At 49.7% G+C, this 22,738-nt stretch overlaps 1 protein-coding gene across 3 annotated transcripts in view; it reads left to right on the forward strand.

Annotated features, from left to right (window-relative positions):
* Nucleotides 1-22,738, forward strand: part of DLGAP2 (DLG associated protein 2) — a 968,326-nt gene that overhangs the window by 156,315 nt on the left and 789,273 nt on the right. Inside the window, exon 1 of one of the 3 annotated variants that reach the window (XM_055347996.2) lies at nucleotides 3,556-3,646. The exons of the other annotated variants lie outside the window; for them this stretch is intronic. The gene's annotated coding sequence lies outside the window, so the exon portion shown is untranslated. Of the gene's footprint in view, nucleotides 1-3,555; nucleotides 3,647-22,738 lie in introns of those variants that run through there. 3 annotated transcript variants of the gene reach the window in all.

Here is a 22,738-nt window from a genome sequence, read left to right on the forward strand (position 1 = left end):
AACTTGATTACATTATATTCTTTATTTTTATTTTTTACATTGACAAATGCCATCTAAAATCTTACCTAGGATCACAAAGGGAGTTTGTGGATGTGTCAGTTTGGGTTGGACCAGTTTATTCACTGTGATACAAGAACAAGTCCAGAGGCACATAGATAATTTCCCTGTTAGCCACTGACTAGAGAAGAATTATTCACTTTCTGGGCAATAATTTGTGAAGACCATTCCCCGGAGAAGAAATTTGTTTTGCTGTTAGGACATTCACCGAAATGACACTGTCTGCTTGGGGAGCATAGGGTTTACTTGAAGATAGAGGTCCTTTGGGTCTGTTGGTACCCATGGATAAGTTCCCATGCAGGTGTCACTTTCCCCAGGTGGGGGTGTTGAGTGCTAGGCTCACTTTGTCCTGTGAAGGCATCTTTCTGCCATCATCTCTGCCTTAGATTAGAGTCATTACCATCTGACCCACGATCTAGTCTTTGAACATCTCTGGTTCCTTCCTCCGTCTCCCCCTGTTGTCTTCATTAGTTTCCTAGGAGCCAAGAACACACAAATCCGTTCTTTAGTTACTTGTGCCACAACCTCCCTTCTGACTCACTTCCCTCCCTAATCTATCATTTTGTTACTTGGCAAAATTCCATAGTTGAATTTTCTCATCATTGACCTTTATCACTCTATACCCCAAAGAGTTGATTGCTCCTAGGGAGAACCATGTATCTGGGCAGTGGATGCTGCTAAAAATAAAACAATAGCAACAACAGCCGCCACTTTATGTGAGCTCTCATTGTTACCTGGACTCTCTTTTCCATGTCATTGTCAAGCACTTCTCCATTCTCCTTCCATGTCTCTCCTCCCTAATGGAATTTTATATCTTAACCATATCCCTCCAGTCTGCAGCCTCCTTCTTTACTCATTTGATCTCAGCAACCAATGGGTGCCCTTATTTTGTGTAAGAAATGTAGAGGTCTTCAGGAAATTGTGTCCTGGCCTTCTTGTCCTGCTTCTCCCAAATTCATCAGAACTGGTCTTTCCTTTGGGAGGGGTGAGGGGAAGTTTTCTTCGCATCCGTGGTGTTTGTGTTCACCTGTGTTCTTGGCCCCGCCCCTTCTCCTTCCACTGCGCTTGCATCTCCTTCTCTTAGGTTTGTTCCTCCGTCCCTCTTTTTGACCACATCCTCCTAATCAATTTCTGTGCTTCTAATATTCTCCTCCTGCACACACTTTGTGCATCCTGCCACCAAGGCCATGCGTCTTCTAGAATGTAGATGTGCTTCTGTCTCACATGAGACACCATAAATCATTCCCCAGGAAAGTGTCCACACACTCACAGAGGGTTCTGCTATCTGGCTCCTGTGTGGGGTGACCATCCAGTGTGTGTCCCCTCTCCAGCCCTTGCCTGCGACATGGCATCTGTGCTGGGAAGACTTTGTATGTGGGTCCTTTCTCTCCTGAGAATGTCCCCATGCCCCACTTGCCACTGTAACTCCTGCTCATTCATGGACTCAACACAGATGTAATTTTTGCTAAGAAGTTCCTCCCTCCTAAATTAGGGTGGGTGCCTCCTCCATGCATAAATATAATGCCCTGATCTCCACTCTGTTAATTTATAACTAGTTGTATCACTTAATATCTAATTGCACAGCCAACTTTCTATCTCCAGGACCTGCACAACAACTCATGCTTGAAAGGTACTCAGTAAGTGGCTTATATATAAGTGAGTAAGGTCTACCTTCATTTTGCAAAGCTCAGGTGATATTCACAAGAATTTGCAAAGATTAGGTAAAAATGACTTAGAGCAATACACTTAATCTTACATATTGCAAAGTAGAATCTTTCTTTTTAAAACAATTCAGGAAAGTTAAGTGACCTAGGATAGGGATTTTTACTTTTCAGAAAATTAATAGACAATCTTCATTTGAGGTATAAAACTCTCTCAGAGTAGTCAGACATCTACATGGACTTTGCTTGGCTGTGAATCTCATTTATTCCTCGGTTTTATGTAGGACGTTTGCCCCAATAATTTGACTGGTTGTATCTCTATCTCTGTAAATAGAGATTCTTATTTCTCAGATTGTTCTGTTTTGGAAACAAAATTACAATGAGAAAACTTGAATGCATCAATAGAAATAAATGCAAAAGAACATTTATTTTCTCATCCTCTCCTTACCATTTCATCTCTTTTTTCTTTTTTCTTTTTTTTTTTTTGAGATGGAGTCTTGCTCTGTTGCCCAGGCTGGAGTGCAGTGGCACGATTTTGGCTCACTGCAACCTCCGCCTCCTGGATTCAAGCAATTCTCCTGCCTCAGCCTCCCAAGTAGCTGGGATTATAGGCACACGCCACCACTTGTGGCTAATTTATATATATATATATATATATATATATATATATATATACACATTTTTTTTTTTTTTTAGTAGAGACAGGGTTTCACCATGTTGGCCAGGCTGGTCTCGAACTCCTGACCTTGTGATCCACCCGCCTCGGCCTCCCAAAATGCTGGAATTACAGGTGTGAGCCACTGTGTCCAGCCCATCTCTCTTTTTATTGGAAATATATGCTCTGTCACTTTGTTCCCAGAAATAAACTGTGAAATGTCACAGAGAAAATATAAATTCTCCCACCCAATCCCCAGTCTGGTTGAATTTATTCATTCCAGGATATCTGAGTCCCCTGCCATGCAAACTCATAGCCTTGTGTGGTATATTCCACCTTTCCAGAGGGCATAAGCGCTCACCTGTGTCCTGCTCATTCTGGGCACTGAATTGTGTGCCAGTGGTCACATGATATCACCCAGTCCAGAGGCTTCCCTGTAAATACTTGAAATGGCTCCTTAACAGAGAACTTAAGAGAGGCGTCAGTGATACTCCAAATGAGACGTGAGACCCAGCTGAGGCCTGAGACATGAATGAGACATGACGAGGATTTATCTAATTTAGTTAGCACATCATCAGAGATCTGCGGAGGCCTCTCCTGAGGGCACCCGTGCCTGGCCCAGCGGCACCCCTCCCTGCGGAGGCCTCTCCTGAGCGCACCCTCGCCTGATCCAGTGGTACCTCTCCCTGCGGAGGTCTCTCCTGCGGGCACCCGTGCCTGGCCCAGCGGCACCTCTCCCTGGCGTCAGCAGCTTTCCTGTCCGTTCCCCTCCGCCGCGTGGTGTCGTCACTTCTCGGCTGCTCACGCTGCGACGTTGTTTTGTTGGGTCAGATCTCCGCATCGGTCTGGGTATGGGTAACTACTCAGGATTAATGTCACAAGTTGAGTTTTTGTTGGTGACACTGACAAGCTTTGTTTCCCTCCCTGTGCTCCACACGGGCTCTGGTCCTGTAACACCATCTTCCTGAGTCCCGTGCTCTGCAGGGCCAGGTCAGATGATTTCCTGAGCAGTGCGTATGTCCTGTGATGTCCTGTGTTGCTGGAATGGAGTGGATTCTTCTCTCTCAGTGAGGAATAGCTTTCTGATTGTAATCTCAGTGGAAGTCACGTGCTGTCCCCACCACTGGGCAGACCTTGCTGGCCACAGCCTCCACGTGCAGTGACTGTTCTCTTGGCAGCGTCTCAGGCTGTCTGGACCAGCTGTCACAGTCTCGCTGTGGGTGAGTCACCTGAGGCACTGTATGGCGGATAAAACGATTCATTGCCCTGGGAGGTAAGCCTGGGCCTACATTGGCCTAGGGACAGTTGTGAAGCTTATCTTGTTTTGATTCCCTGGCCACATAGAAATTTAGAATAATGATCCTTTTTTAAAAAAAAATACAATAATGCTTTTATTACTTGACATGCAAATGCATATTCTTTTTTTTTCCCTTTATTTCTTCTTAAAAAAAAAACCCAGGATACATGTACAGAATGTGCAGGTTTGTTACACACGTACGCATGTGCCATGGCGGTTCGTTACATAGGTACGCGTGTGCCGTGGCGGTTCATTACATAGGTACGCGTGTTCCGTGGCGGTTCGTTACATAGGTACTCGTGTGCCGTGGCGGTTTGTTACATAGGTACGCTTGTGCCGTGGCGGTTCGTTATGTAGGAACGTGTGTGCCGTGGCGGTTCGTTACGTAGGAACGCGTGTGCCGTCGAGGTTCGTTACTTAGGAACGTGTGTGCCGTCGCGGTTCGTTACGTAGGTACACGTGTGCCATGGCTGTTCGTTATGTAGGAACGCATGTGCCGTGGCGGTTCATTACGTAGGTACGCGGGTGCCGTGGTGGTTGGTTATGTAGGAATGCGTGTGCCATCGCGGTTCGTTACGTAGGTACGCGTGTGCCATGGCGGTTCGTTACGTAGGTGCGCGGGTGCAGTGGCGGTTCGTTACGTAGGTACGTGTGTGCCGTGGCGGTTCATTACATAGGTGTGCGGGTGCCGTGGCGGTTCGTTATGTAGGTGGGTGGGTGCCGTGGCGGTTCATTATGTAGGTAGGCGGGTGCCGTGGTGCTTCGTTACGTAGGTACGCATGTGCCATGGCGGTTCGTTACATTGGAACGCATGTGCCGTGGCGGTTCATTACGTAGGTACGCGGGTGCCGTGGTGGTTGGTTATGTAGGAATGCGTGTGCCGTCGCGGTTCGTTACATAGGTACGCGTGTGCCATGGCGATTCGTTATGTAGGTGCACGGGTGCCGTGGCGGTTCGTTACGTAGGTACGTGTGTGCCGTGGCGGTTCGTTACATAGGTGTGCGGGTGCCGTGGCGGTTCGTTATGTAGGTGGGTGGGTGCCGTGGCGGTTCGTTATGTAGGTAGGCGGGTGCCGTGGTGCTTCGTTACATAGGGACGCGGGTGCTGTGGTGGTTCGTTACATAGGTACACGTGTGCAATGGTGCTTTGTTACATAGGTAGGTGGGTGCCGTGGTGGTTCATTACGTAGGTATGCGGGTGCCGTGGTGGTTCGTTACATAGGTATGCGGGTGCCATGGCAGTCCGTTATGTAGGTATGCGTGCGCCGTGGTGCTTCGTTACATAGGTACGCGGGTGCCGTGGCGCTTTGTTACATAGGGACACAGGTGCCGTGCTGGTTTGCTGCACCTATTAACCCATCCTGTAAGTTTCCTCCCCTCACTCCCTAACTCGCAACAGGCCCTGATGTGTGTTGTTCCCCTCTCTGTGTCAATGTGTTCTCATTGTTCATCTCCCACTTGTGAGTGAGAACATGTGGTGTTGGGTTTTCTGTTTCTGTGTTAGTTTGCTGAGGATAATGGCTTCCAGCTTCATCCATGTTTCTGAAAAGGACATGATCTCTTTGCTTTTTATAGCTGCATAGTATTCCATGGTGTATATGTACCACATTTTCTTTATCCAGTCTATCATTGATGGGCATTTGTGTTGGTTCCATCTCTTTGCTATTGTGAATAGTGCTGCAATAAACATACATATGCATGTGTCTTTGCAGTAGAATGATTTATAATTCTTTGGGAATATACCCAGTAATGGGATTGCTGGGGCAAATGGTATTTCTAGTTCTGGATCCTTGAGGAATTGTCATATTGTCTTCCACAATGTTTGAACTAATGTACATTCCCACCAACAGTGTAAAAGCGTTCCTGTTTCTCTGCAGCCTCAGCAGCATCTCTTGTTTCTTGACTTTTTAATAATTGCCATTCTGACTGGCATGAGATGGTATCTCATTGTGTTTTTGATTTGCATTTCTGTGATGATCAGTGATGTTGAGCTTTTTTTCGTGTTTGTTGGCTGTGTAAATGTCTTCTTTTGAGAAGTGTCTGTTCATATCTTTTGCCCACTTCTCGATGTTTTTTTTTCCTGTAAATAGTTTAAGTTCCTTGTAAATTCTGGATGTTAGATCTTTGTCAGGTGGGTAGATTGCAAAAATTTTCTCCCATTCTGTAGGTTGCCTGTTCATTCGATGATAGTTTCTTTTGCTCTGCAGAAGCTCTTTAGTTTAATTAGATCCCATTTGCCCATTTTGGCTTTTACTGCCACTGTTTTTGGCATTTTTGTAATGAAGTCTTTGCCCTTGCCTATGTCCTGAATGGTGTTGCCTAGGTTCTCTTCTAGGATTTTTATGGTTTTGGATTTTAAATTTAAGTCTTTAATCCATCTTGAGTTAATTTTTGTATAAGGTGTAAGGAAGGGGTCCATTGTCCGTTTTCTGCATATGGCTGGCTAGTTTTCCCACCACCATTTTACTGAATAGGAGATCCTTTCTCCATTACTTGTTTTTGTCAGGTTTGTTGAAGAACAGATGGTTGTAGATGTGTGGTGTTATTTCTGAGGTCTCTGTTCTGCTCCATTGGTCTATATGTCTGTTTTGGTGTCAGTATCATGCTGTTTTGGTTACTGTAGCCTTATAGTATAGTTTGATGTCAGGTAGCATGATGCCGCCAGCTTTCTTCTTTTTGCTTAGGATTGTCTTGGCTATATGGGGTCTTCTTTGATTTCATATGAAATTTAAAATAGTTTTTTCAAATTCTGTGAAGAATGTCAGTGGTAGTTTGGGAACAGCATTGAATCCATAAATTGCTGGCAGTACTGCCATTTTCACAATATTGATTCTTCCTATCCGTGAGGATGGAATGTTTTTCTATTTCTTTGTGTTCTCTCATTTCCTTGAGCAGTGGTTCAAGTACTTCTCCTGGAAGAGGTCCTTCACATCCCTTGTTAGCTGTATTCCTAGGTATTTTATTTTCTTTGTAGTGATTGTGAATGGGAGTTCACTCATGATTTGGCTCTTTGTCTATTGTTGGTGCAAAGGAAGGCTTGTGATTTTTGCACATTGATTTTGTATCCTGAGACTTTGCTGAAGTTGGTTATCAGTTCAATAAGTTTTTGGGCTGAGGTGATGAAGTTTTATAAATATAAAATCATGTAATCTGCAAACAGAGACAACATGACTTCCTCTCTTCCTACTTGAATACCCTTTATTTCTTTCTCTTGCCTGATTGCCCTTGACAGAACTTCTAATACTATTTGAATAAGAGTGGCGAGAGAGGGCCTCCTTGTCTTGTGCTGGTTTTCAGATGGAATGCTTCCAGCTTTTGCTCATTCAATATGATATTGGCTGTGGGTTTGTTGTAAATAGCTCATTATTTTGAGATATGTTCCTTCAATATCTAGTTTATTGACAGTTTTTAACAATCAATGTTCATCAGGAATATTGGCCTGAAGTTTTCTTTTTTTGTTGTGTCTCTTCCTGGTTTTGTTATCAGAATGATGCTGGCTTAATAAAATGAGTTAGGGAGGAGTCCCTCCTTTTCAATTGTTTGGAATAGTTTCAGAAGGAATGGTACCAGCGCCTGTTTGTATTTCTGGTAAAATTCAGCTGTGAATCCGTCTAGTCCTGGGCTTTTTTTGGTTGGTAGGCTATTAATTACTGCCTCAATTTCAGAGCTTGTTATTGTTCCATTCAGGGATTCAGTTTCTCCCTGGTTTAGTCTTGGTAGGGTATATGCATCCAGGAATTTATCCATTTATTTTAGACTTTCTAGTTTATTTGCATAGAGGTGTTTATAGTATTCTCTGATGGTAGTTTGTATTTCTTTGAGGTCATTTTTTATTGTGTCTGTTTGATTCTTCTCTCTCTTTTTCTTTATTAGTCTAGCTAGCAGTCTATTTTGTTAATTTTTTTGAAAAAACAGCTCCTGGATTTGTTGATTTTTTTCGGACCATTTTTCATCTATCTACTTAAATTCTTCTCCGATGTTAGTTATTTCTTGTCTTCTGCTAGCTTTTGGATTAGTTTGCTCTTGCCTCTATAGCTCTTGTAATTGCACTGTTGGGGTGTCTATCTGACATCTTTCTAACTTTCTGATGTGGGCATTTAGTGCTATAAATGTCCCTCTTAACACTGCTTTAGCTGTGTCCCAGAGATTCTGATACGTTGTCTCTTTGTTCTCATTAGTTTCAAAGAACTTCTTGATTTCTGCCTTAATTTCATTATTTACCCAGGAGTCATTCAGGAGCAGGTTGTTCAATTTCCATGAGATTGTGTGGTTTTGAGTGAGTTTCTTAATCCCAAGTTCTAATTTGATTGCACTGTGGTCTGGAGAGACTGTTATGATTTCAGTTCTTTTGCATTTGCTGAGGAGTGTTTTACTTCCAATTACGTGGCTGATTTCATAATAATTGCCTTGTGGCACTGAGAGGAATGTATATTCTGTTGATTTGGGGTAGAGAGTTCTGTAGATATCTACTAGATCCATTTGATCTAGAGCTGAGTTCAAGTCCTGAATATCCTTGAGAACTTTCTGTCTTGTTGATCTGTCTAACACTGACAGTGCAGTGCTAAAGTTTCCCACTATTGTTGTGTGGGAGTCTAAGTCTCCTTGTACGTCTCTAAGAACTTGTTTTGTGAATCTGGATACTCCTGTTTTGGGTGCGTATATATTCAGAATAGTTAACTCTTCTTGTCGAATTGATCCCTTTACCATTATGTAATGCTCTTCTTTGCCATTTTTGATCTTTGTTGGCTTAAAGTCTGTTTTGTCAGAGATTAGGATTGCAACCCCTGCTTTTTTTTTGCTTTCCATTTGCTTGGTAAATATTCCTCCATCCCTTTATTTTGAGCCTACATGTGTCTTTGCGTGTAAGATGGGTCTCCTGAATACAGCACACTGATGGGTCTTGACTCCTTATCCAATTTGCCAGTCTGTGTCTTTTAATTGGGGGCATTTAGCCCATTTACATTTAAGGTTAGTATTGTTATGTATGAATTTGATCCTGTCATCATGATGCTATTTGGTTATTTTCCACACTAGTTGATGCAGTTTCTTCATAGTGTCATTGGTCTTTATATTTTGGTGTGTTTTTGCAGTGGCTGGTACCAGTTTTTCCTTTCCATATTTAGTGCTTCTTTCAGGAGCTCTTGCAGAGCAGGCCTGGTGGTAATGAAATCCCTCAGCATTTTCTTGTTTGGAAAGGATTTTATTTCTCCTTCACTTATGAAGCTATTTTGGCTGGATATGAAATTCTGGATTGAAAATTCCTTTCTTTAAGAATGTTGAATATTGACTCCCAGTCTCTTCTGGTGTTTTGGGTTTCTGCTAGAGGTCTGCTGTTAGTCTGATGGGCTTCCCTTTGTAGGTGACTTGGCCTTTCTGTCTGGCTGCCCTTAACGTTTTTTCCTTCATTTCAACCTTGGAGAATCTGATGATTATGTGTCTTGGGGTTGATCTTCTCATGGAGCATCTTAATGGTGTTCTCTGTATTTCCTGAATTCCTAGCATGTTGGCCTGTCTTGCTAGGTTGTAGAAGTTCTCCTGGATAATATCCTGCAGTGTGTTTTCCAGCTTGTTTCCATTCTTCCTGTCTCCTTCTGGTACTCCAATCTATCGTAGATTTAGTCTTTTTATGAAGTTCCACATTTCTTGGAGGCTTTGTTCATTCCTTTTCATTCTTTTTTCTCTATTGCCTTATGTAAGGTCTGTATGCCTTATTTCAGTAACGTGATCTTCAAACTCTGATATCTTCTCTTCCACTTGGTCAATGAAGCTATTGATACTTGTGTATGCTTCATGAAGTTCTCGTGCTGTGTTTTTCAGCTCCATCAGATTATGTTCCTTTATAAATAGTTGTTCTAGTTAGCAATTCCTCTAACCTTTTATCAAGGTTCTTAGCTTCTTTGCATTGGGTTGGAACATGCTCCTTTAGCTCATCTTAGTTTTTTGTTACCCATCTTCTGAAGCTTACTTCTGTCAATTTGTCCATCTGATCCTCCATCCAGTTCTGCACCCTGACTTGCGATCATTTGGAGGAGAAAAGACCCTCTGGCCTTTTGGGTTTTCAGCATTTTTTTTCATTGATTCTTTCTCAACTTTGTGAGTTTGTCTAGTTTTGGTCTTTGAGGCTGCTGACCCTTGGATGGGGTTTTTGTGGGGGCCATTTTTGTTGTTGTTTATGCTGTTGTCACTTTCTGCTTTTTTTTTTTTTTTCAATAATCAGGTCCCTCTTCTGTAGGGGTGCTGCAGTTTGCTGGGGGTTCACTTCAGGCCCTATTCATTTGACTCACTCCTGTGCCTGGAGATGTCACTCAAGGAGGCTGGAGAACAGCCAAGATGGGTGCCTGTTCCTTCTTCTGGGACCTCTGACCTTGAGGGGCAGCAACCTGTTGCCAGTAGGGTGTCTATGTACAGGGTGTGTGACAACCCCTGTTGGAGGGTCTCACCCAGTTGGGTTGCACGAGGAGCAGGTTTCATGCATGTCTGTGTGAAGAGACCACCAAACAGGCTTTGTGTGAGCAATAAAGCTGTTTATTTCACCTGGGTGCAGGTGGGCTGAGTCCGAAAAGAGAGTCAGTGAAGGGAGATAGGGGTGGGGCCATTTTATAGGATTTGGGTGGGTAAAGGAAAATTACAGTCAAAGGGGGGTTGTTCTCTGGCGGGCAGAGTGGAGGTCACAAGGTGCTGAGTAGGGGAGCTTTTGAGCCAGGATGAGCCAGGAGAAGGAATTTCACAAGACAATGTCATCAGTTAAGGCAGGAACAGGCCATTTTCACTTCTTTTGTGGTGAAATGTCATCAGTTAAGGCAGGAACCGGCCATCTGGATGTGTACGTGCAGGTCACAGGGGATATGATGGCTTAGCTTGGGCTCAGAGGCCTGACAGCAGGCCCCGTTTAATGAAGCACTTCGTCCCTTGGTGGAGAGGGTGTGTTTCACTGCAGGGAAGCCCATGCGTCTGGGCTGCCTGGGTTCCTCAGAACTCCCAGGAGGAGAGGCTAAGTCTGCTGGTCCAGAGACTGTGGCCACCCTGCAGCTGGGGGCTCAGGCCTAGGGAGTTCTGGGGTCTGTCCCTCAGCCTCTGGCTGGAGTTATTGGAGTTCTTGCAGGGAAGCCACCCACTGAGGAAGGATGGGTCAGGGTCGAGCCTGAAGAGCACTCTGGACACAGACGGCCACAGGGTGTGTTGGGCTGTGCCGACAAGTCTTGGGACCAAGCCATTCAGCTTCCCTGGCTCCAGCAGGGGAAGAGCGCAGACTGGAGCTATAGAAATGGGTGCTGGGGAGTTTAGCGTGTTAGGCCGTTGTGAGCCCCAGTGCTGGCTGCTGCCCCTCCCCAGGGAGTTAAAACAGCTTAGACAGCAGGCCGCTGCAGCCAGTGCTGGTCACCTCTCCCCCCAGGAGTTCTGTAGGCTTAAGCAGATTCCAGGTGAGAGGCTGTAAGAATCTTCACGTTCCGGGGCTGGAACTCTAGGCCCCAGTGGCGTGAGTTTGCAAGTGGGATATTCTGATCCGTGGGTTGCACGGTTTCGTGGGAAAAGCAAAGTTTCCCCCGCTGGGTGGTGTGCCCACTCACCGCCTCCCTTGGCTGGGGGGAGGGACTCCCCTTCCCCGTGTGTTTCTCGGGTGGCCCCCTCACCACACTGCTCTTCCTCCTCTCTGTGAGTCACGCCAGCCTTCTAGTGAAGTTTGATGAGAGAACCTGGATACCTTGGCTGCCGGTGAAGGATTCACGTGCTTTTTATGGTTTTTTCCGATGGGAGCCTCCAAACGGCTCTGCTTCTAGTCAGCCATCTTGGCCAGAATAATCATCTTTGGGCGTTTAGTTTCTGATACAGACATTAAGAAAAGCCGTCTAGGATGAGCCACGCACGCGCACGCGCATGGCAGAGCGTGGTTTGCTGCAGGACTTTTCAGAGCGTTTGTGGCCACTTGTCGTTGCAGGCGCCTGGATGAGTGTTTATTCTGTGATTCTTTGACTTCCTTGATCATGGAAAGTTCTTTTTCCCCATGGGAGTATAGTTCGGGAATTGCCTCTCCAGCCTGATGGAAGGTTGGGGATGTGCGCCATCTTCCCTTCTGGTTCTCGTTCTTATTCCTCTGCTCGGCCTTGTCAGGATGGCCCTTCTCTTCTGGGTCTCGAAGGCGCCTCCTCCTCCCCTCCCTCCTCCCCTTCCCTCTGCGGCTGCGTAATTCCTCCTTGTGCTTTCTTGTCTACCTCAGGAGCCTCACAGTGGGGACTTGCAGGTTTGCCCTCACACACCTGGTGCCACCACCAGAGCCACCTATCCAGGTGCAGGTTCGATGTTATCCTATCACAGATCCCCTTGGCAGAGTGTGGCTGGGATCTGCTTCCTGTGTGTCTCCGGCCTCAGCCCCCTGTCCTTTGCAAACCTCCCCTCTGTGCCCAAGCCACCCTGGGGTGTTTCCTGACCCCCCTAAACTCTAGGGCATGACAACCCTGATGCATGGGATGTCCTTGGCACCCCAGCTGGGAGATCCTTGCTGTGTGACCTTCCTGCCCACCCGGCTGTGCCCCTTACTGGCTCCCCCTTGTCCTCACTGCCCCCAGGACCTGGGTCAGTGCTACTGGGTTTGCAGGGCTGTGACCCTGATTCCCTCCCCTCATCCCTTCATGGTGGGCAGGGTGTGGCATCCTCTTCTGGCTCCCCCTCCCTCGGGGGGTGCTTTTCAGAGGCTGTGAGGAATTCGGGGTAAATAAGGCACCCCCCCCCCCCCAGTTGCCAAGGCCAAGGATGTGGGCTTCCAGGCTGCAGGTGTGATTCAGGGCACGGCTGAAGGTGAAAGGCGACAAGGACCCGTGTGGCGACCAGGACCAGGCGTGTGCACGTCAGGAAGGGTGTTTTATTTCATCTTAATTTTGAGAAATGCTCAGGATTTCAATAGAAAAGCAGAAGAAAGGCCAGGGGTGGGGGCTGAGAAACAGCAGATGCCCAAAAGGTCAGGCTGTGGAGAATGTGAGTGGTACAGCCCTGGTGAGATGTACACATGGCAGATGAGGGGATGCGCTCTCCCTGCGGTCAGAAGCTGTTCTCTTGGGGTTCGGGTGATGCCAGGTGGCACCTTCCCTGCACCCGTGTGTGGGCAGCTGCTGGGCCACAGGATGGGAGCCTCGCCCGGGGAGGGCGGATCGCAGGACTGTTCCATCTCAGAGAGCGCGAGGCCGGCCTCGAGAGCCTCCGGGATTCAGAAGGTGGCTGGTTCTGGGAGTAGAGGATGGGTTGTGTGGGCAGGAAGATCTAATTTAAATGATAAATAGGAGCCTTGAGAAAGAAGAATCCCATGACAAAGAGACAAAGAGAATTCTAAAAGACACTGTGGAGTGCAAAGCACGCCAGGATCCCAGCCAGCCCAGGATGGGGAGGGCCTGGGAGAGCTTCTCACTGCCTGGGGATGCAAAGCCTGCATCCCAGCCAGCCGAGGAGGGGGAGGGCCTTGGTAGAGCTCCCACCACTGCAGGGAAGCCGGGCTAGTGACTGGGGCCACATCCACAGGTGTCTGGGGGCTGCGCCGCACAGAGCATGGAGGTGGTGCTTTCCTGTAACAGTGCACGTGAGTGTGCGTGAGTCAGTGCTGAGAAAGCCCCTTTTGCCCCTTAGGATGGCCACTGGCAAAACCGCAGATAATAACAAGTGCTGGGAGGATGTGGAGGAATTGGGTCCTGGGTGCTGCTGCTGGGAATGGAAGATGGGGCAGATGCTGTGGAAAATGGTGTATGGAGATTCATGAAAAACTCGAGATGGAACCACCTTGTGACCCAGCCGTTCCACTCCTGAGTTGATCCAAACGATAGCCAGCGGGGTCTCGGGGCAGCCCCTACACACCCAGGCTCATAGCGGCTTGTGCACGGCAGCCAGAGGTGGCAGCAGCCAGCGTGTCCGTCCATGGATGGGAGGATGGGTGAAGAGCGGCCCATCCACGCAGCCGAACATGAGTCAGCCTCAAAGAGGAAGGAAATCCCGACGAGGCTGTGGCGTGGATGAACCCTGAGGACACTATGCTGAGTGGAATAAGCCAGTCACAGAAAGATCTTGCTGTGTGACTCCACTCATACAACGCCCCTGGGGTTGCAGATTCATAGAGGCAGAAAGTAGAATGGGGGGTGCCAGGGGCTGGGGAGGGGGCGTGGGAGGACAACACAGCTAGATGGAGAAAGCAAACGTGTGGTTAGAGAAAATGGAGGGTTTAGTGCGTGGCTTCCCTGGGTAGGTCAGCTCCCTGGTCTGTTCCCTGTGCTGGAAGCACAGTTCCGTTTCTGCTGCAGAGCAGAGAGGCGGGGGAGACCGGGAACCACCAGGCGGGGCAGAGGGATGGGTAGGAGAGGCCGAGCCAGGCAGGCCATGCTCCAGCAGTAGCAGCAACATTTCAGGTTTAGGAGGGAATTTAGGGTTTTTCCTGCTGCAGCTTCTTAGTCCTACAGAAATGTTAGATGAATGCAGTTTCTAAGCATCCCTAGCCAGCTAGGGCATGGCCAGGTCCCCACCCCCAATCCACCCCCATGGAATCCTGAGCCTGCTGGTCTGCATCCTGCCTCTGGGATTGGTCTGTGGTTGTGCAAACATTGGTTGGTTCCAGGTTCAAGCTCTCGACTCACAGAAGTACTTTGCACGTCCAGAGGAAAGCCCGGGGCTAAAGAGGCTCCCTTTGCCTTTTACAAGATGACCTGAAGTGAGACACCATTGCGTGCAAGTACGGAAGTGGAACCGAGGGCAGGCTGGGTCCTGCAGAGCCGCGTGCAACATGGAGCAGAAGTGGAACCGAGGGCAGGCCGGGTCCTGCAGAGCGGCATGCGATGTGGGGTCCTGGGAGAGTCCTGCCCTCCAGAGTCACTTTCCCTTTGGGCAAAATGATGAGGTTTTGCAGAATGTCCGACAGCTAGGAAGGCAGACACGGTGGAAGACCCTGAACTGCTGGGTGCCTTTTCACCCTGCCAGGATGACCAATTCGATGAGGCTGCCCTGTGATTCATCTAACTTAGGTGTCGTATCTAATTTCTCACATTGCAAATCAATTCAATTAGATTTAATTAGGCAGATGGAGCAAATATGCACCCTTGTCTGCAGCAGATAGGCAGGAAACCTGTCCCATGAAGGGGAGGGTGGGGTTAGAGCCCAGTCCTGCGGTCCTGGATGAAGCCGCCCTTCCATCCAGTGTAGCCTTGGGGCCACCCCTCAGCCCGGAAGCTGTCAGGAGGGTCTTTCTGCAGGGAGGGAAATCCGTTAGGCATGCTGTGGTTTCATGACAGCATCCAGCAGCCCTCCTGCCTGCAGGTCTATCCAGGACTCTGTTAACCGTCGTTCTGTTGGAAAATGTTTACAGAGCACCAGCCCTGCCAGGTGCTGTCCTAGGCTCTGGACATGGGGGTCTCCAAGGTGTGTCCTGACAGAACAAGACCCCCTTCATCCAGCAGCATGGGGCCCGAGCCCCTCCTCTTGCTGTGACAATGCGGATGTGGTTGTTTTGGAGTGCAGAGGTTCCCATGGTTACTGTTGAAGCATTGGGAGGTTCGGCGTCTCCGAGTAGCTCAGCCTCCTCTCCTTGGCTGTCGGCCCAAGGCTCCGAGGTCACCCAGGCCGTGTGGCTCAGGCTTCAGGTCCCTCTTGCTCTTGCCTTCTGGCAGGCAGGGGCTTCTTCCCCTCGTGCGTGAGACGTCCTTGTGGGAAGGGCTCTCTCGGAGCAGTGTGCGTCTCCCTCTCCCATGGCCACTGCAATGTTTCTGCTGTTGGAGGCTCAGTCAGCTGAGCCCTTGGGTGGGAGACGCCCCCAGAGCAGCCTCCCTGCAGCCTGAGGTGGACACGGAATGAGTGATCTTTGTGGCTTCCAGCCCTTAGACTTGGAGGTTGTCACTCCAGCATGGTCGAGACATCTCTGTGTTACAGAGACTGGTGTGACAGGGACAGGGCTGCCCTCCCCTCTGATGCGTTCACAGCAGCCAAGATGCTGAATCTACCTGCGTGCCCAGGAGTGATGTGTGGGTGAAGAGAATGTGGCATGTACACAGTGGAATACTATTTAGCCTTAAAAAAGAATGAAATCTTGTCATTTGTGGAAACATGGATGGAGCTGGGGGACACCGTGACAAATAAGCCAGGTGCAGAAAGGCAAGCACAGCTGATCTCACTCACGTGGCAATCTATGACAAGGCAAATGTATGGAGGCGGAGCAGGGGTGTGGTGGGGAGAGCAGAGTGACAGCTGGCAGGGGCAGGGTGGGGAGAACAGAGTGGCGGCTGGCAGGGGCGGGGTGGGGGGAGCGGAGTGGCGGCTGGCAGGGGCGGGGTGGGGAAAGTGGAGCGGTGGATGGCAGGGGTGGCATGGGAAGAGCAGAGTGGTGGCTGGCAGGGCAGGGTGGGGGAGTGGGGTGGTGGCTGGCAGGGCTGGGGTGGGTGTGGGGAGTCAGCTGGGTGGGCTGGTGGGCTCTGGAGGCTGCACAGTATGGTGACTGCAGTTAATAATAACACAGAGCTGCATATTTCAAAACAGCCAGAAGAGGGGATTTAAAATGTTCTCACCACAAAGAAATGGTAAATCTTTGAGGTGATGGATATGCTAATTAGCTCAATTTGGTCATTCCACAATGTATGCAGGATGGATACATCATATCGGACTCCATAAATATACACAGTCATTATTTGTCAACTAAAAATAAAACTGTTAGAATTATGGATGTGTATAATGTAATAGCTGTTGCAGTCTCAGTGTTGTTTTATCTGCAGCATCCCCTGTGCTGAGACACAGCAGCTCTTTCCACCTCTGTTTCTGGGGAGCAGGAGGCTGTCGGTCTCTGGACGCTGCCCGTCCCCCCTTCTGAGATCACACGCTTGGCGCTGATGAGGAGCAGGAAGGGTTTGTGTAACCAGAGCTTGAGAGGAGGCTGGAAGTGGTAGCTCGAGCCACATTGCATGGGGCCTTCAGGCCCTTTAACGATGAAATGTTTGGGGCCATTGCAGAGGGTTTTGAGCAGAACAATGCAGTGTGACTTTGGGTTCACGAGGTTTATGAGAGCCCTTTCGATGGTGGTGTGAAGGAGGGTTATGGGACTGGAGGCTGCTGGACCAGTCAGGCTGCGGGAGGATGGTTGCTGTCCAGGTCGGTGTGGGGCAATGGTGAGAGGTGTCAATCCCCAGGGTTTGTTGGATGGGGATAATGGATGGGATGCAGGTTTGGAGGAGAGGATGTAGGGTTTTGTGCAGGACCTGGCCGGGGAGTGGAATGGTGGTACCATTGCCAGTTCCACCTGGCACCCTGAGCTGCTGGGATGGGGTGACACCAGGGCGGGGGGGCTGGGTGGTGGGGAGATGATGTATTTGGGGAAGTCACACTAATTTTGGGGTACCCATCCGACATCTAAATGGTGCCATGGACTGAACGTGTCCCCCCAAATTCCTATGTTGAAGCCTTGGTCCCCAGTGGGATGGTGCTTGGAGGGTGGGGCCCTGGGGGGCGATGAGGGCAAGATGTAGCCACGAGGGTGGGGACCCCATGTTGATATTCGTGCCCTTGTAGGAAGAGGAAGAGACCAAGTACTGTCCTCTATGGGAGGGCATGGCAGGAAGCCACCATCTGAGCCCAGAAGTGGGTCCTCACCTGACACTGCCGTCACCTCCGCGCTGGACCTGCAGCCTCCAGAACTGTGAGAAATGAATTCTGCTGTTCATTTATGGGCCCCCCAGTCTATGGATTTTGTTTTATGAGCCCCAGCTGACTAAGACAAGTGGTGTCTCTTGATGAATTGATGAATTCTCTGTGTTTTGAAGAGTCTTCATGGATGGTACTTCAGACCGAGGAGACGCGTGTGCTTTGTAAGAGATTTGAGGGGTGAAGTCGCCCCAAGTTTTACATCTGTAACAGGCTTTGAATGACTGTTCTTGCCTCAGTGCCACCAGAGTCAGCGGCGCAAGGGAGAATCATCGGAGGAAACCCCCTCACTGGTGTGGAATCGGAGCCGCCTTCCTGCACTTGGAGTGGGGGTTCAGCAGCAGGTCTCTGTTCACTGTGACAAATGCTGACGTTTCATGGAGGTGCTGGAATCTCGTGTAAAACATAAGCGTGGACTCGCCCGCAATCCCTTATTTCACAGGTGTTTGTCACCAAGCGACCCTGGTCCTGCCAGGCCATGTTGAGGGTCCCTTCTTTCTCCAAACCGTTTGCTCTCGTCTGGGTTTGCGGGACACATGTTTTAAATAAGAAGGTGAACACCACGAGTGTGCGGATGTATCTGCATCGTAACTGGAAAGCTGTAGGAAGGCCTGGGAGGACTTCAACTCCAGATGAATTTCACGGTCATTTTACATTTTTTCTTAAGGACATTTCAGCGATGCTTTCTCATAGTTGTAAAAATTGTTGTGCAGACTAGCTAGACGTTATTTTACATGAGTCTGTTTTAATCTCATCTAATAAACATGGGCGCCCGGTAAGAAGCCGAGGAGTCACGGGGGTGTGTGCGAGCACGAAGGGCTGCGTCTCACTCCCATGACCCGGCACCCCCTGCATCCTCCGTTCTCTCTGCCGCCCCTTCCCTGTCCCGGCGGCCGCTCTCCTCCCGCCCCTCCCCCTCCCCACGGGCTCACAGGGCTGCATCCTGAGTTTCGGGTGAGCCAGAAGCGAGCACTGCAGATGCTCTTCTGTTCAACGGGGTTTCGTTATGACACTGATGAGGAAAACATTGATCCCAGCTGGGGTGCTGTCCATGTGGGGTTGGCTCCTTCCCCCAGGGCTGTGAGTTTCTCTGGGGACCAGGTTTCCTCCCACATCCCAAAGCCCTGCACGTGCAGCGAGTTGCTGTGTTCCCTCCGTTGCTGTCTCAGTGCCTGCGGTGACCTCCATCCAGGCCTGGATCCTGCCTGGCACCCTGAGCTGCTGGGGTGAGCTCCTGCCGCGTGTGACCCTGACCTGCAATAAGTGGGTTGGAAAATGAATGAATGAATGAATATAAATTTTTGTAAAAACATGTATCAGGTCTACGATACCCGTACAAGTGCGAAGTAAACCGTACAGCAGGAAAGCGCTCAGTCAGCCGCTGAGGGCTGTTCTTGTCTGTGACCTGTGTCGGGTCAGAAGTGGTCCCCATGGTGTTTGCTTTGCAAATGTTTATCCCATGACTTAACCCACTGTGGCCTGGGCTGTAGCCTCCTGCTTGGGTGAGGCCTGGCGACTTCACCCAAGAGGCCTTGGGGTGACTTCACTCTGCAAATCTCTTACAAAGCACACCCATCTCCTGGGGCTGAAGTGCACCCTGGCGTGGTCCCTGGAAGGTGGTCATTGGCCGGGGCAGCGATGTTTGGTGTGCGAGCTTTGCACTTACTGAGACGCTTCATCCGCAGGGCACACGTCCAAAGCCCATGCAGCGTCTGGTTCCCTCTCATCCATTTCTGTAGTCACGGAGACGAGGTTGGGGTGCTGTGTGCAAGGAAGGGGCCTGGAGAAGCCGCAGGTTTGGACGTGGATTTTGAGGTGCCTGCCTTTTGCGACTCCGCATGCTTCCAGCCCCTGCAGCTCATTGCTGGGGTCCTCACTCAGATGCCTCTGTGGGGACCTCTGGTCCTGCATTCCCAGCTCTAAGAAGGCCCTCCATCTGCTCTTTATCTCACAAAGCACGTGGAAGCTGTTGCTTTGTGCTCACCGTTCTTCTGGTGCTTGTGAGTTTTTGCCTTGGTCACTCTCCCATGTAAAATGGGGTTTCAGCTGCAGCTTTGAAGGGGGTTAATGGAGTGGATCTCCCTGTTCACCGGAGGCTGAGCCCTGCGCATCAGAGAATGTTTCTTGCACCAGCAGCACCAGCAGTTCCTGGGAACTTGACGGACAAACAGACTGTTGGGCCCTCCCCCAGAACTCCTGGGTGGGCCCAGCAGAAGGTGTTTAACAAGCCCTCCAGGTGGTTCTGACACTAGTGGAAGTGTGAAGACCTCTGACTCATGGATAACAACCTTTGACTGGTTGCAGCTCATCCCAGTGCTGGTGAGATCCAGCGGAACAGCAGCCTGATGTCTTCACGGCACTGACGCGACATCTCCAGCCCCTGGATGGTTCCTCTCTCCAACCTGCTCCCATAGTGCGTTCCACATGGGACTCCTTCAGTCCTCAGCTGCCCTACGAGCTGTGGTTTCGCCTGGACATGGAAGGTGCAGCACAGCCTGTGAGCCATTGGCCAAAGGTGGCCTTCCCGTGGTGGCAGAGCCGAGACGTCCCCTGAGCAGCCTGTCTGATGCCTGCACCTGCCTTCCCTGGGCCACGCTGCTGACAAGGGCCTCATTGGTGAGTGTGACTCCTTAGAGCTGGCAAGACCCAGGATACCGGCCCTGCATGCAGAGGCATGGGTGTTACACGGGGTACATGACTGGGCTGCGAGAGGCAGACGGGAGTTCTGGTCCTGGCCTCTCTGGCTGTGTGTGCGGTGGCAGGCACCTCATCTCTTAATTACTTTTAATGCCATAGAAGGGAGGCCAGAGATGGAAGACATTATCAAACAAATATGGAAATCATTAAGTCCTGGCATCACAAAAATTAAAATGCTATACGTCTCATCTCATAGAAAGCTTGTAATGCCACATATTCTAGAAACAAACCTAAGGCAGTTTCTTTTAGGTTGAATTAGCTGGAAAGAATTAATTGAGTATATATTAATGTTCTTGACACTCCAAAGCGTGTATTCACATCTCAGGCTCATGTGGCTGGAGAAGCACATTCAGTGGCGTGGTGTAACTGCACGTATTTCACGGACACACCACTTATTTGTTATGTGAACTGCAGAGGGTGAGACTGTGGGACGCCCTGTGGGACATGCACCCTCCCTCCCGAGGCCATCGGGAACAGCGAGAGTCACCATCCCAGAAGGCAGAAGACATGGAGGATGGGTGACAGAAGAGAAAGCAGAACATGTCTTTAAGACCTTTGTGTTTGGAAATAACTTCACATGTAAAAGTTGTAAAAATAAAGGAGGATAGAGGGCACTGGGTGGACAGTGGGCGGCCTCCTCTTCACGGCGTCTCTCCTGGGTGGACGGTGGTGTCCTGCTCTTCATGGCGTCGCTCCCGGGCAGATGGTGGGCGCCCTCCTCTTCACGGGGTCGCTCCCGGGCAGACGGTGGGCGCCCTCCTCTTCACGGGGTCGCTCCCGGGCGGATGGTGGGCGCCCTCCTCTTCACGGGGTCGCTCCCGGGCGGATGGTGGGCGCCCTCCTCTTCACGGGGTCGCTCCCGGGCGGATGGTGGGCGCCCTCCTCTTCACAGCGTTGCTCCCGGGTGGACGGTGGGTGCCCTACTCTTCAGGGCGTTGCTCCCGGGTGGATGGTCGGTGCCCTCCTCTTCATGGCGTCGCTCCCGGGCGGACGGTGGGCGCCCTCCTCTTCACGGGGTCGCTCCCGGGTGGATGGTGGTGGGCACCCTCCTCTTCACGGTGTTGCTCCTGGAGCCCCGAGGCCCACATCCTCTCACCCCTGGTGTTCATTTTGGTTACACCTTGGAGGTGGTGATCTTGCCGGCATGTAATTACTATTCTTTGTCTCCTCTTGCAGCAAATAAGCAGCGTGTGGGGAATGGTTTTAAACCACATGATACCTTGTTCCCCATCAGAATTTCCCCTAGTTCAGCACCCATGGATGGCTCCTGCCCCATCCCATGCTTATGAGGCTACATGTAAACTGGAAGGGAGGAGCTGGCGTTAAATCCATCACCAGGAGGCGGCTGCAGCCCGAAAGGAGCATTTGTAGAGAGAAGTGCCGGGGAGGTTAACAGCAGGATGGCAGGAGCTGAGATATTCATTGAAGGATTGGAATGTGAAGGCAAGAGAATGTCCCAGGAAGTAGAACAAAAACACAGAGAAACAGAAAACAGAAGTGAGTTGTTAAAAGAAAATGGGCTCCGTAGGTCCGACAGCTGAATAACACCAGGAGAATAGAACAGAGAAGAAGTATTTTGAACTTCCAAAAGTGGAAGGATATGAGTTTTTATAGTCAAAACTATATACACAGTTTTAAAAGACAAGTCGGGGTAGGTTGAGTGTAGTGGCTCATGCCTGAAATCCCAGCACTTTAGGAGGCCGAGGCAGGAAGATTGCATGAGGCCAAGAGTCTGTGACCAGCCGGTAAAGACCCCATATCTTTAAAAACATTTTTTTTTTTTTAAATTAGCTGGGCATGATGTTGTGTGCCTGCCGTCCCAGCTACTCAGGAGGCTGATGTAGGAGGATTGCTTGAGCTGAGCCCAGGAGGTTGAGGCTGCAGTGAGCTATGATCGCACCATTGCACTCCAGCCTGGGCAACAGAGAAAGACCCTGTCTCAAACAAAAAGTAGATCCAAAGGCTTAAACAGTAATGCAGTCCTCCACTGCACAAATCCATCTATTTCTCTATTATTTGAATTTCTTCCAAAGAAAGTGAACAGGTGAATCTCTTTATTAATAAAAAGTAAAGTGTTTATCTGCTAAGAAACAAAGCAAGTGTGGAAACACTTTTTGGTTGGTAGAGAGGATTGACCCTTGAGTGTGAGGGGCAGAGGCAGGGGCGCAGGTGGAACATCCAGAGAGGAGCGAGACTTTAAATGATCACGGTGAGATGTGTATTCTGAGGGCTTGAGAAATGCCGGGTAGGGGTTCAGAGGAGAGCAGTATGTAAGCATGTGGAGTAAAGTTGTGCAGGGAGGGTTTGGACCGGAAGTTGAAACTGTTTGATCGGTGGAGAGGGAGATCCAGCAAGAACAGCCTCGATGGCAGCACGGGGCGTCCCCAGTGATGTGGCAGCGTCGTTCTTCTGACGCTTGAGCTTGAACCCTTCCAGGCTCATCAACAAGCATCTCGTACGTTGCGAGCCATTTAATACTTGCTCTGTAACATTGTTGCTCCCGTTTGCAGGCTGGGCATGAGATTTCCAGGGCTTCGCTGGACATCTGTGGCTCAGTTTGGATCCTCCGGGATGGGCAGGGAGGAAACTGGCTGGAGGGCAGCGTGGGAGCTGTGCAACCCCCACTGGACCCCACCTGTGAGGTTCTGTGGTTAGGGGAACCCAGGGGGGTTCCAAGCCATGGTCATCGGAACCGAGGAGCCCTGGCGGGTCCACCGCAGAG

This window comes from Gorilla gorilla, chromosome 7 (assembly GCF_029281585.2).
Source record: "Gorilla gorilla gorilla isolate KB3781 chromosome 7, NHGRI_mGorGor1-v2.1_pri, whole genome shotgun sequence".
Taxonomy (NCBI): Eukaryota; Metazoa; Chordata; class Mammalia; order Primates; family Hominidae; genus Gorilla; species Gorilla gorilla.